Source organism: Phyllobates terribilis, unplaced genomic scaffold (genome assembly GCF_046119375.1).
Source record: "Phyllobates terribilis strain yellow unplaced genomic scaffold, ASM4611937v1 Scaffold_5__5_contigs__length_657084704, whole genome shotgun sequence".
Lineage (NCBI taxonomy): Eukaryota > Metazoa > Chordata > Amphibia > Anura > Dendrobatidae > Phyllobates > Phyllobates terribilis.
Genome location: NW_027362765.1, coordinates 558,954,992 through 558,969,169, shown reverse-complemented (window position 1 = coordinate 558,969,169; position 14,178 = coordinate 558,954,992).

Genomic DNA, 14,178 nt, shown 5'->3' with positions numbered 1-14,178 from the left:
TATCAGAAATAATTTTTGACAGTTAGGATGATCAATGAGTGGAACAGGCTGCCATGAGAGGTGGTGAGTTCTCCTTCAATGGACATCTTCAAAGAGAGGCTGGACAGACATCTGTCTGAGATGATATAGTGAATCCTGCTTTGAGCAGGGGGTTGGACCTGATGACCCAGGAGGTCCCTTCTAACTCTACCATTATATGATTCTATGATTCAATGCCGCTTGGAAGAGACATGAAGGTCAGAGGGCCTCCTGAAAACAATGTTCCCATTATTACGAAGTGGGTCTCCCATTGTGTCAACCTATTCAGTGAATGTAAGGGTTGCCAAAAATTTGGAGGCAATCCAATGCCCCTTGGAACAGACGTGGAGCCAAGAGGGCCTCCTGAAAACAATGTTCCCATTATTAGGAAGTGGGTTTCCCATTGTGTTTGCCTATGCAGAGAATGCAAGGGATTCAAAAAATTGGGAGGCACTCCAATGCCCCTTGGTAGAGACGTAGAGGGCTTCATGAAAAAATGTTCCCATTATTAGGAAGTGAGTCTCCCATAGTGTTGGCCTATGCAGTGAATGCAAGGGCTGCCAAAAATTGGGAGGCACTCCAATTCCCCTTGAAAGAGAGGTAGAGGAGGGCTTCATAATAAAATGTCCCCATTAGAAAGGAGCGGGTCTCCTATACTTGTAATACCCATGCACTAAGTGTATTGGCTGACAAACATTTACCCCTGGGGGGCATACATGAACATACTGTATAACAATTTTTTTTACGGGCATGATAAAAACCCTTTAAAAAAATTATTTGGGTGCTGCATCACTGACCACGGTCACCCTGGTGATATGGTGGTGGAGGATGAGGATGAGGAGAAGGAAGAGGACAAGAGCAAATAGCCAAAATCAGGAAGCGTATATCCATGTGTGGGTGTGAAAATGTTCATGGGAATACACCTCCCAAAAAAAGATACTGTATTTGAGTTTATGTCACCCTGCTATCATTCGGTGGTGTTGAGAAGTCTGGTCCAATACAGCCCTTGTTCATTTTTATAATAGTCAGCCTGTCAGAATTTTCAGTTGACAGGCGAATGCGCTTATCAGTTATAATTCTACCAGCGGCACTAAAAACCCTCTCTGATAAAACGCTAGTGGAAGGGCAGGCCAGGAGAGAGCTAGTTCATTTTACATATCCAGCTTGGATACCCAATAATTATAAGGTGCAGAGGAATCACGGAGGACGTTGGTACTCCCTCTGCATCTTCCCAAACTTTGCACTCCTTGTGAGAGTACCCAGCGCCTCAGGGCCTGTGCGATGGGAGGGGCTGAGAAAACTCTCCCAGAACTTTAATAGTGTTCCTCTGCCTCTGCTGGATTGGAGTTGTGTCTCTCTCGGCTGTACTCCTTGCTTGTCCAACAAACTGTGCACTCTGCCGCCAGCGTTTTCAGATGAGAATTTTTTTAATAGTTCCGCAACAAGGGCCTTCTGGTACTGTCTCATTTTTGCAGACCTGTATTCCTCAGGAATAAGAGATATAAAATTCTCCTTGTAGCGTGGGTCTAGAAGTGTCACCAACCAGTAATGACTGTCACCTAAAATTTTAGAAAGCGAGGGTCATGGGAAAGGCAACGTAACATAAACTCAGCCATGCGTGCCAAACTGCTAACAGGCAAGACTTCTGTGTCCTAACCAAGAGGATGACTGAACATGCTCTCCTCCTCCTCCACCTCCTCCTCCCTGTCCTCAGACCATCCACGCTGAACAGACTATATGACAGTTGTGCAGGTAGTACCGTCTATAGCGCATGAAATTAGCTCCTGTTCTTTCTCCTCCTCCTCTTCCTCATTGTCACCCAATCCACGTTGGCATGAGATGAGGCTGGGCTTTGTGTAATCACCCTGTATGGTTCCTTTCTCCATCTCATCGTGCTCCGACTGCAATTCATCCTATTTGATTGTGAGCAGAGAGCATTTGAGAAGACAGAGAAATGGGATGGTGACGCTAATTATGACATCATAGCCGCTCACCATCTTGGAAGAGTTCTCAAAGTTTTGGAGGAAGGTACATATGTCTGACACCAATGTCCACTCCTGAGGTCTTATGTGTGGTGTCTGAACTGAATACCGATGGCCTTGTTGATGTTGGTAGCCAACAACTGCCCTCTTCTGCTCACAAATCCTTCCCAACATCTGCAGTGTAGAGTTCCAACGCGTGGGGACATCCCACACCAGTCTGTGAGCCGGAAGCTGCAAACGCTGCTGAAGCACGGGCAGGGCGGCGGAAGCTGTAGCTGACTTTCTAAAATGGGCACACAGGTGGCGTACTTTGACAAGCAGATCCAGCAGCAGTGGGGAGCTTTTGAGAAACCGCTGAACCACGAGGTTAAGCACATGGGCCAGGCATGATACACGTGTGAACTCGCCTCGCATCAGAGCCGCCACCAGGTTCCGGCCATTGTCACACATGACCATGCCTGGCTGTAGGTTCATTGGTGACAGCCACAAATCTGCTTGCTCTTTCAAAGCTGTCCACAACTCTTCAGCATTGTGTGGTTTGTCACCTAAGCATATTAGCTTCAGCACAGCTTGTTGCCGCTTTGCTGAGGCAGGACTGCAGTGCTTCCAGCTTGTGGCTGATGTGGTCATTTCAGAGATGGAAGCTGAAGACTGTGGGGGCAACTCTGATTGACCTTGGGCCCGCAATCCTCGGCTTCGGGAGGATGTGTTCCGTCCCAAGGTCCGACTGGGTCCCGGCTTCCACTATGTTATCCCAGTGTGCCATCAACAAAATGTACCGTTCCTGCCCAAAAGCACTTGTCCATGTGTTCGTGGTTAGGTGGGCTTTCCCTGTAACTGCATTGTTGAGGGCACTGCTGATGTTGTGGGACACGTGCTTGTGTAATGCGGGGAAGGCACACCGGGAGAATAGTGGTGGCTGGGGACCGAGAACCAAGGCACGGCCGCCGTCATCAGGTTGCGGAAAGTTTCCGTCTTCACAAGCCTATAAGGCAACATTTTGAGTGCAAGCCGTGGGAATTTAGTAGTGTTGCCTGTGGGGCATTGGCTGTGTATTTGCTTATTTGGGGTTTGGACAACTGAAAGCTGCACTTGGACAAGAACATGCCTGCTGATGGTGCTAGTTGAGAGTGTGCAATGACAGGTGCAGGGCAGGAGGCACCTTTGCATGCACCATGTACAGGGGATTGGCTTGCGCGCACAAAAGCGGAAGAAGCAGTGGTGTCACCCACAGATACTGTTCCTGGACTACTGTTCCTGGAACCTGGGGTTCAGCCCACAATGTCGGGTTCTTTGCTGCCATATGCCTGATCTTGCTAGTGGTGGTCAGGCTGGTAGTTTTACTACCCCTGCTGATGCTGGCCTAGCAGGTGGGGCAAATGGCCTTTTTGGGGTTATCGGCAGAGTCTTTAAAAAACAACCAGACTCGGGAAGACCTAACAGTAGCACTGGCAACTTCCATCGTGTTGGTGTTACGGGGAACGGTTGCCCGCCTTCTGTCTGCGGTAGAGATGAGCGTTGTTCTACTCGAACTGTTCGCCAATCTCAAATTCGAGCTGTTTTGGGCGGTGTTCGAGCCGTTCGGCGAACACGAACAATTTGAGAAAAATTCGGCTGTTCGAGGTTATGTTCGATAACTGTTCGTGCACCAAAATCATAACTGGATTTTTTCTCAGTAATGATGAAAATTAATGTTAATACGCAGTTTGAGTGTACAGCGGGGTGGGGGGAGGGGCAGGGGATGGATCTCTGCAGGAACAATGAAGATCTCCATTTTTTTTTCTCTTTCCCGCATTTGCAGTGGGGAGGTGCAATCTGTCAGCCTATCAGCAGCGCACACACGGAGCGAAGTGCTTTTTTTCACACAAGCAAGGGCATGTGTCATTGGCAGTGTATGTCACATGTCCTTGCCCTATAAGACCAAGCCATTTTCCCCGTCGCCACCATTTTCTCACTGCTGCAGCTGCGTGTTAGACGGCACCGCTGTTGCTGTGTGCACTATACCTTGTTAATTTCAAGCCAATTTTCGCACAAATATACAGATAGCTTGGGAGTAGGGAATAGTTGTGATTGCAGTCCTTTTAAGGACTAGGTTACAGCATTTCCTACGACTTTTATCAGGGAGGTCTGTGCTCTTAAATAGATAGGTTGTGGGAGTAAAGAGTAATTGTAATTGGAGTCCTTTTCAGGACTAGGTTACATGAGTTCCTATCAGTTTTTGCCAGGCAGGTCTGTGCCAGTGCTGTGCAAGTTTTTTTCACAGCATTTGGCTGAATCTAGCAAAGCTAATCCTTTTTGGCCTATTGCAGAGTGTGTTAGTCAGTGGAGTAGCCTATCTGTGTTGCAAGATATACCACCTGTGTATAGAATACCAATTTTTTTACTGCACCTAGTGAAGTAAAATCTTTTGGGCATAGCATCATTCTATTAGTCCATCTATACTGACCTCCATCAGGTTGCAAATTAAAACTAATTTTTATCTGCATCTACAGTACCTCTGAAAAAATATTTGGGCTTCTACCTGTGTGTGGGACTTGTTGTATTAGTCCATCTATACTGACCTCCATCAGGTTGCAAACTGAATATATTTTTTTCTGCATCTACCTCTGAAAAAATATTGGGCTTCTAGCTGTGTGTGGGTCTTGTTCTATTAATCCATCTATACTGACCTCCATCAGGTTGCAAACTGACTATAATTTTTTTCTGCATCTAGCTCTGAAAAAATATTTGGCCTTCTAGTAGTGTGTCGGACTTTCTCTATTAGTCCATCTATACTGACCTCCATCAGGTTGCAAACTGAATATAATTTTTTTCTGCATCTAGCTCTGAAAAAATATTTGGCCTTCTAGTAGTGTGTCGGACTTTCTCTATTAGTCCATCTATACTGACCTCCATCAGGTTTCAAATTAAAACTAATTTTTATCTGCATCTACAGTACCTCTGAAAAAATATTTGGGCTTCTAGCTGTGTGTGGGACTTGTTGTATTAGTCCATCTATACTGACCTCCATCAGGTTGCAAACTGAATATATTTTTTTCTGCATCTACCTCTGAAAAAATATTGGGCTTCTAGCTGTGTGTGGGACTTGTTGTATTAGTCCATCTATACTGACCTCCATCAGGTTGCAAACTGAATATATTTTTTTCTGCATCTACCTCTGAAAAAATATTGGGCTTCTAGCTGTGTGTGGGTCTTGTTCTATTAATCCATCTATACTGAACTCCATCAGGTTGCAAACTGAATATAATTTTTTTCTGCATCTAGCTCTGAAAAAATATTTGGCCTTCTAGTAGTGTGTCGGACTTTCTCTATTAGTCCATCTATACTGACCTCCATCAGGTTGCAAATTAAAACTAATTTTTATCTGCATCTACAGTACCTCTGAAAAAATATTTGGGCTTCTAGCTGTCTGTGGGACTTGTTGTATTAGTCCATCTATACTGACCTTCATCAGGTTGCAAACTGAATATATTTTTTTCTGCATCTACCTCTGAAAAAATATTGGGCTTCTAGCTGTGTGTGGGACTTGTTGTATTAGTCCATCTATACTGACCTCAATCAGGTTGCAAACTGAATATATTTTTTTCTGCATCTACCTCTGAAAAAATATTGGGCTTCTAGCTGTGTGTGGGTCTTGTTCTATTAATCCATCTATACTGACCTCCATCAGGTTGCAAACTGAATATAATTTTTTTCTGCATCTAGCTCTGAAAAAATATTTGGCCTTCTAGTAGTGTGTCGGACTTTCTCTATTAGTCCATCTATACTGACCTCCATCAGGTTGCAAACTGAATATAATTTTTTTCTGCATCTAGCTCTGAAAAAATATTTGGCCTTCTAGTAGTGTGTCGGACTTTCTCTATTAGTCCATCTATACTGACCTCCATCAGGTTGCAAATTAAAACTAATTTTTATCTGCATCTACAGTACCTCTGAAAAAATATTTGGGCTTCTAGCTGTGTGTGGGACTTGTTGTATTAGTCCATCTATACTGACCTCCATCAGGTTGCAAACTGAATATATTTTTTTCCTGCATCTACCTCTGAAAAAATATTGGGCTTCTAGCTGTGTGTGGGTCTTGTTCTATTAATCCATCTATACTGACCTCCATCAGGTTGCAAATTCAAAATAATTTTTTTCTGCATCTAACCCAGCCAATAGTTTTGGCCTAATACCACAGTTTGGCCACTCAGCTCTGCTCGATTACCATCCATTGTTTTTTTGTGCAAACAACTCCAGAGTTGTGAATTAGTTAACCACCAAAATGAGTGGAAAAAGGCCTGCTGCTGGTGGAAAGGGGAATAGGCGTGTTGGGAAGGGGAAAAAAGGTTGTGTCCGTGGGGTAGGTGTTAAAGCAACAGTAACATCTGCAGAAGAAAGACCATCTTCCAGCCAAACTAAAATGTCTACTTCTTTTAGCGGACAATGTGATAAGATCCCTTTCTTACGGCCACGCCAATCGCTACAAATTCCAGATGAGGCACAAAAACAGCAGGTGCTTCAACGGATATCAAGTGCTCCTTTAAGTGGGCTCTCCTCCACATCAACTTCAACATCACAAATACTCCAGTCCTCAAAGGTGTCACCCAAATCGCACTTGCTTCCTCACAGCTCCCAAATCTCCAGCTGCACGTCTGAGTATGAGGTAGAACAGATGGTTGAGTCTGCAGAGCTGTTTACTCATACTACAGCCTGGTAATCAGAGGTCGACTCCAGCGCTTCTGTGAATCCAGATGAGGAAATGATCTGCACTGATGCCCAGAATCTTTATGAGTCGGATCCAGGACCAGACGCAGAAGGTTCTGACCATAATGTAGACCCTCATTCCCAAACTGTAACTCCTGTTGGTGGAGACAATGAGGAAGACGATGATAAGACTCAAATACCTGATTGGAGCGACAACTTTAGTTTTTTGTCAGGGCAGGAACAGGTTGGCTCTGAGGACGACGGGTGTGATAACGCACAGGGTGATGATGATGAGGTCGGAGATCCCACTTACTGTCAACCCACAGTCAGCCAAGAGATGAGGTCAGCAGAGGAGGTGGAGGAAGATGCTAGTGACGACGAGGTCAGGTTGCGCCTTCCTGGACAGAGACGTAGTACTGGAAGCACGTCAACAACTGCATCCTCAAACACAACTCTGCCTCTCACCACAAGTCGTGGTGGCTCTTCAGGTCGCATGGGTGCTAAGCCTTGCATAGCCTGGGCATTTTTTCAGATCGATAAAGATGACCCAACTCGTGTTATCTGTAACATTTGTCAGCAAAAGCTAAGTAGAGGCCAAAAAATACATAGTTTGAGTACTTCATGCATGAACCGGCACATGGACATGAAGCATAAGTTGCAGTGGGAAGCTCAGTGTGATACAATGCGGCCTAGCCGGCCGGGCCAACCACCGTCTGCCATATCTTGTGCATCCGCGGCCTCTTCATCCTCTGTGACTGGGGGGACAGCAGTCACACCTGTTTTGGGGCGCAGACCTGCCACCTCTTTACCCGCAACAGCCAGCGTGATTGGCAGGTCATCATTTTCTTTGGAGGTGGTAACACCAGCTGGTGTTGAGCGCTGTCCGACATCGATAGCACCACCTTTGGATCAAGGCAACCTAACATGTCCGCCTGCATCTTCCTCACAGACCGGCAGTTTGCCGGGGACACCCTTATCAACCCCGTCTAAGCACAATAGCCAGCCCTCGGTCCCTCAGATGTGGACAAGTAAAAGACCATTTCCTCCTAGCCATGAGAAAGCTAAGAGGTTGAATTTCACCATCTGCAAGCTCTTGGCTACAGAAATGCTGCCTTTCCGCCTGGTGGACACAGAGGATTTTCGAGACCTTATGTCCGTCGCAGTGCCCCAGTACCAGATGCCCAGTCGGCACTACTTCTCAAAGAAAGGTGTGCCTGCGCTCCACCAGCATGTCGCACATAACATCACCGCTTCTTTGAGAAACTCTGTGTGTGACAGGGTGCATTTCACCACAGACACTTGGACGAGTAGGCATGGACAGGGGCGTTACATGTCGCTGACTGGGCACTGGGTAACTATGGTGACAGCAGGACAAGGGGCTGCTGTCCAAGTCTTGCCGTCCCCACGAGTTGTGCGTCAATCCTCTTTATGTCAAAGTTCCTCCACTGCTTCTGCCTCCTCAACCTCCTCTCGGTCTTCCACCTGCACCCAAAGCCTGTCTGGTCATGCCACAAGCTTTCTAACTGCGCAGAAGGGATCCTGCACACCTCCTTACTATGCTGGCAGTAGGGCTCAACGTCATCAGGTGGTTTTTACATTGAAATGTCTGGGAAATGTGAGTCACACAGCTGAGGAGTTGTGGTCAGCTCTGGAGAACCAATTTCATGAATGGTTGTCTCCACTGGACCTGAAACCAGGGAAGGCCGTGTGCGACAATGCTGCAAACCTGGGTGCGGCCCTTCGCCGGGGCAATGTCACACACGTGCCTTGTATGGCTCACGTGTTGAACCTGGTTGTCCAGCAATTTTTAGCCCACTATCCCAGACTAGATGGCCTTCTGCAGAGGGCACGGTCGCTGTGTGCTCACTTCCGCCGTTCGCATCCCGCAGCTCAGCGACTTACATCTCTACAGAAGTCGTTGGGCCTGCCACTTCACCGGCTAAAATGCGATGTGCCTACCCGGTGGAATTCAACTCTGCACATGTTGCAGCGACTGTGGCAGCACCGACAAGCCCTGGTGCAATACGTTCTGACGTATAGCCTGGGCCAACGAGATTCAGAGGTGGGGCAAATCACGCTGGAGGAGTGGTCTCATATCAGGGACCTATGCACCCTTCTGCACAGTTTTGAAATGGCGACGAAGATGTTTAGTGCTGACGATGCCATTATCAGCATGACTATTCCGGTGATTTACATGCTGGAGCACATGTTAAACAGAATTCGGAGTCAGGTGGTGGCACAAGAGGAGGTGGAGGAAGTAGAGGAGGAGGAGTTGTATGCGGAAGGGCTAACATCTGCAAGGTCCAGACGGTCGGCAGCACCAAGGCGGCAGGCATGTGAGGGTTGGGAAGATGGTTTTACCAGGGCGCATGGTAGCAGCCAAACTAGTGAGGAAGGTGCAGGAGCCCAGGAAGAAGTGGAGGACGAACTGATGGAAGACTCATCAGATGAGGGAGACCTTGATCACATTTCTGTTGTGCGAGGTTGGGGGGAGAGGACAGAGGAAGGAAGCATGATTGTTACCTCGCCACCAACACAACAGGGACTTGGTGCTCCTGGATGCGCAACACACATGAGTGCCTTCTTGCTGCACTACCTGCAACATGACCCTCGAATTGTGAGAATTAGAAATAATCCTGACTACTGGGTTGCCACACTGTTAGATCCCCGGTACAAAAGTAAATTTGCAGAAATTATTCCTGCCATAGAAAGGGATGCACGCATGCAGGAGTATCAGCAGAGACTGTTGCAGAATCTTACATGTGCTTTTCCACAAAATACCAGTGGTGCACGTAGTGAATCTCACAGTTCCAACTTGCCAACCGTGGGACCGTCAAGTGTTCAGCACTCAAACCGTAACAGAACCACAGTATCTGCTGGTAACATCAATTTTGCGGAATCATTTCACCACTTTTTTAGCCCATCCTTTGCAAGGCCACAGGAGACAAGAAGTCTGACACATAGTCAACGCCTAGAGACGATGGTACAGGAGTATCTCCAAGTAAACATTGAAGCCACGACTGTGTCAATGGACCCTTGCTCTTTTTGGGCTTCCAATCTGGATAAATGGCCGGAGCTAGCCACTTACGCCTTGGAGATCTTGTCATGTCCCGCAGCCAGCGTTCTGTCTGAACGTGTGTTCAGCGCTGCTGGTGGTGTGCTGACAGATAAGCGCACGCGGCTCTCCACTGATAATGTAGACAGACTCACGTTCATAAAGATGAACAAATCATGGATCCGAAACGACTTTTCTACCCCTGTGTCATCCTGGGGAGAGTAAAAGCTTGATGATTGGTTAAAATCACCCTACCAAACGTTTTAAGCTTTCAAATTACTAATCATGTTTATCTGTATCTTGACTGGAAAATAATTTGGGCTTTGTAGCAGTGTGCAGCACTGATCCTATTAGGCCATCTATAATAAGCTCCACCAGATTTAAAATTAAAAATAATTTTTAGCTGCATCTAGCCCGGAAAATAATTTTGGGGCTCCGAGATGCGCAAGACACATAAGTGCCTTCTTGCTGCACTACCTGCAGCATGACCCTCATATTGTCAGAATTCGAAGTAATCATGACTACTGGGTTGCCACACTCTTAGATCCCCCAAACTTTTCGATCAACCTTTTCATTTTAATAAAGACCAAAAAAATGGTCATTTTTGAAATTATAAGCATTAGCAGGTTGTTAGAAACTGAAATCAAACAGTTTTCAACTCAAAACTTTATTCTAGGTGATGTTACATTTTCACATAGGACCCCTTGTTCGAAAGGAGCTTCTGAACTCTCTCATCCATTGAATTTGTCAGGTTTTGGATAGTTTCTGCTTCAATTGTTTTGCATGAGGACAGAATACCCTCCCAGAGCTGTTGCTTAGATGTGAACTGCCTCCCGCCATCATAGACACTCCTTTTAATGATGCTCCAAAGGTTCTGAATGGGGTAGAGGTCAGGGGAGCATGGGGGTCACACCATAAGTTTGTCCCCTTTTATGCCCATATCAGCCAGAGATGCAGATGTTTTATGTGCAGCATGAGATGGTGCATTATCATGCAGAAAAATGATCTTGCTGTGAAATACACGGTTCTTCTTCTTGAACCATGGCAGGAAGTGCTGTTTGAGAAAATCCACATACATTATGGAGTTCATCTTTAGCGCCTTCAGGGATCCTAAAGGGGCCGACAATCTCTCTCCCCATGATTCCAGCCCAAAACATTACTCCACCTCCTCCTTGTTGGCGCTGTAGCCGTGTTTGCGTGGGGTGTCCATCAACCAGCCATCCTCCACTCCATCCATCTGGACCATCGAGCGCTGCACGGCACTCATCCGTGAACAAAACAGTTTTGAAATCAGTCTTCATGTAATGTTTGGCCCACTGGAGCCGTTTCTGCTTGTGTGAAGTGGATAGAGGAGGTCGACAGGATGGCGTATGCACAGCTGCAAACCTCTGAAGGACCCTGCATCTTGTTGTTCGGGGGACGTTGGAGGCACAAGCAGCTTCAAAAACTTGTCTGCTGCTATGACAAGGCTTTTTTGCCGCTGCTCTTTCAACCTGACGTAATTGCCTGTAGGAAAGAGTCCTCAATTTGCCCTTATCAGCACGCACACGTGTGTACTGTGAATCAGCTACATACTTCTTGATTGCCAAGACACTTCATCCTGATCATCGCACAATGTTGATTGTAGTCATGCCTTGACCTAAACACTCCACAATTTGTTGCTTCTCAGCAGCCGACACATCCTTTTTCTTTCCCATTTTGGCAGAAAATGTAGGCTGCTTAATAATGTGAGAGAGCCTTCTTAAGTAGTCTTGCCTTTCATTGGACACACCTGCCAAACTAATTAGCACAGGTGTCTGCAATTGCTTACAGTGATATAAAGAGCCCTGACACACATCACCATCAATGAGTTTAACTGACAAACAAACAAATTCTTCCCTTATCACTCCTAAACACTTTTTGCATAATAATTTGGAACGCGGTGTACATGTGCTTTTCCACAAAACACCAGCGGTTCACGTAGTGAATCTTACAGTTCTAACTTGCCAACCGTGGTCTGTATGGAATTGTTCAATAGAGGGCCCAAAATTAAGATAACATAGATGGGAGAGGTCTCTATGAATAGGAATTCCTAAGTATTTGATACCCTGTGAGGGCCAGGCAAAGGGAAAGTTGGACTGGATGGAATCCTATATGGATTTGGGGAGGGAGACATCGAGGGCCTCAGACTTCGCTGCATTGATTTTAAAATTTTACCATGTAACAAAGTGATCTATTTCAGCCATAACAGCATGGATGGATATATGTGATTGAGTGATATATACTAGGACATCATCAGCAAATAGAGAGCACTTGTACTCGGTGCCTCCCACCTCAATCCACCTAATATTGGGGTTATGGCGAATTGATGAGAGCAGGTGCTCCATCACTAGGATGTATAAGAGAGGGGACAGAGGACATCCCTGCCTTGTCCCATTGGTGATTGTGAAAGGTGATGAAAATGTTCTGACGCACCCCCTGGGCCTTGGGACACCCGGAGCCGGACCCTTTTTGGTGGATGCTGGTGGTTGTAGTCTTCGTGGCGGCGACCCGGTTCCGTGGCTCAGGGCGGTCAAACCAGTGGCGGAACTATTTATGTGGTTTTGATGTTTAAATGTCCGAATACGCCACCCGTGGATTGCGGTCAGAGTGAAACGCCGCTACAGGGCAGACCGCTGAGGCTGGTGTTGTGGGTGCAGCAGAGCGTAGCATAACTCCCCACGGGAGGAGTATAGCCTCAGGGCAGTGTATGCGGAGGATGGGGGTGATGGTGCAGGGCAGCAGCAGTAACGACACGGAGTCAGTGATGCAGTCCAGGGCCTTTACTCACAGTTCTTATTATCCAGACCACGTCTGCAGGTAACGGCTGCCCACGTCGTACTGTGCTCACCAGGTGAGGGGCTCAGACAACTCCCAGATAACTTTGGAGCACTTCACAGGACCCCCTTTGTGTGTCCTTTGTCTGGCCTTTCTTACCAACACTTCTGTCCGGCTGCCTCGGGCCTCCTCTTGGTAAACTTGGCGCCAGTTTCCCTGACCCTATGTGGTGCCTTCCTAGCGGGTGTAGCGAGGGGCTGCGTCACATAAAATGTCAGAGCCTCCGGTTTCTAGCTGAGGGTCGTTTCCTGCCTCCACTAGTTCGGGGACAGGTCTCCCTCTTTGGCCTGACCCCTCCACGCAGGTGGATTCGGGCGTGCGGTGGCGACTCGCCCGTCCGCACCCCTGGGATCCCTTCATTCCTCATTCCTGGAGCCTTCTCCGCTCCTCTTCCTTCCTTCTCCCTCTTCCAGGCCTGGGCCTCTGTTACTAGGCCCGCCTCCGGAGCAGAGCTCATGCAGAGCCCCTGCTCCCTGCCACTTCTGCTCAGACTTCTCTGCACTGAACTAAGATGGTGCCCACCTTTTATACTCCCTTCTCAATGCACCCAGGAACTGCTTCCTCCCTGCTCCTGCACTACAGGGTTCCCCTTCCTCAGTGTTCCCTCCCCCCACTCCAGCCAGGGACAGGGACTGTCGTGCCCATCTCAGGGGCATATTGGTCGCCCTGCCCCACGGCAATGTGGTGTAATGCATGCAGGTGTCGGGTCCTGATCCACACTCCATCCTTACCTGAGAGTGAGATATCACACCTCTGGGTGAGGTGCAATACGTCTGTAGCAACCGAGCCCTCAGGGTGCTACAGTTCCATTTATCTTCAGCCTAGGTGACGTATTGCGATACAGGGCCGTGATTTTGGCTATAAAAGGGTCCCCTAGACCCCTACCCCAAGCTTTTTAAGAGAATCATATATGGCGTGCCAGGAGACTCTATGGAATGCTTTCTCAGCATCCAACGAGAGTATCTAATTACAAATTTTTAACTGCATCTAGCCCAGGAAATACTTTGTGCCTAGTAGCAGTGTCTGCTAGTCAGCGGATTATCCTGGCTGTTTAGCAAGCTACACCACCTGTAGTTTAGACACTTAATTTTTTCAAAGGAAATGCTTCGGGACCATGGGATACTCAGTGAAGAGCATCAGGAGGCACCCCAAGGCATAGGGGCTGGGACTGGCAGTAGGATGCCTTGCGGTGGACAGCCGAGCTCGATCCTTATAAAAGCTTTTTAACTGCAGCAGCTTTAGTGGACGCTACTGGAGCTGGAATTACGCGGCTGCTGGCATGAGACTTGCCCTCCAATAGATCCTTGTAAATGGATTTAAAGTGTATTCATTCAAATTAGAGAGACAATTTAAATTAAAAAGCTTAGAGCTGCCTCCACCACAGGGGGGCTCGCTCGACCCACCAGCGGACAGGCACCAGTATTGGGAGAGGGGGGCTGGCCATCAGGGTTCACCGCGGCTCTGGCACAAACCCGGCGACACGGAGGTGGCACGGGCAGGAGCGGACTGGCCGTGTCGGCTTCTCACTTTTTGGATTTTAGAAGGGCATGACATGCCTATATCTGTGTCTCCCCCTCCTTT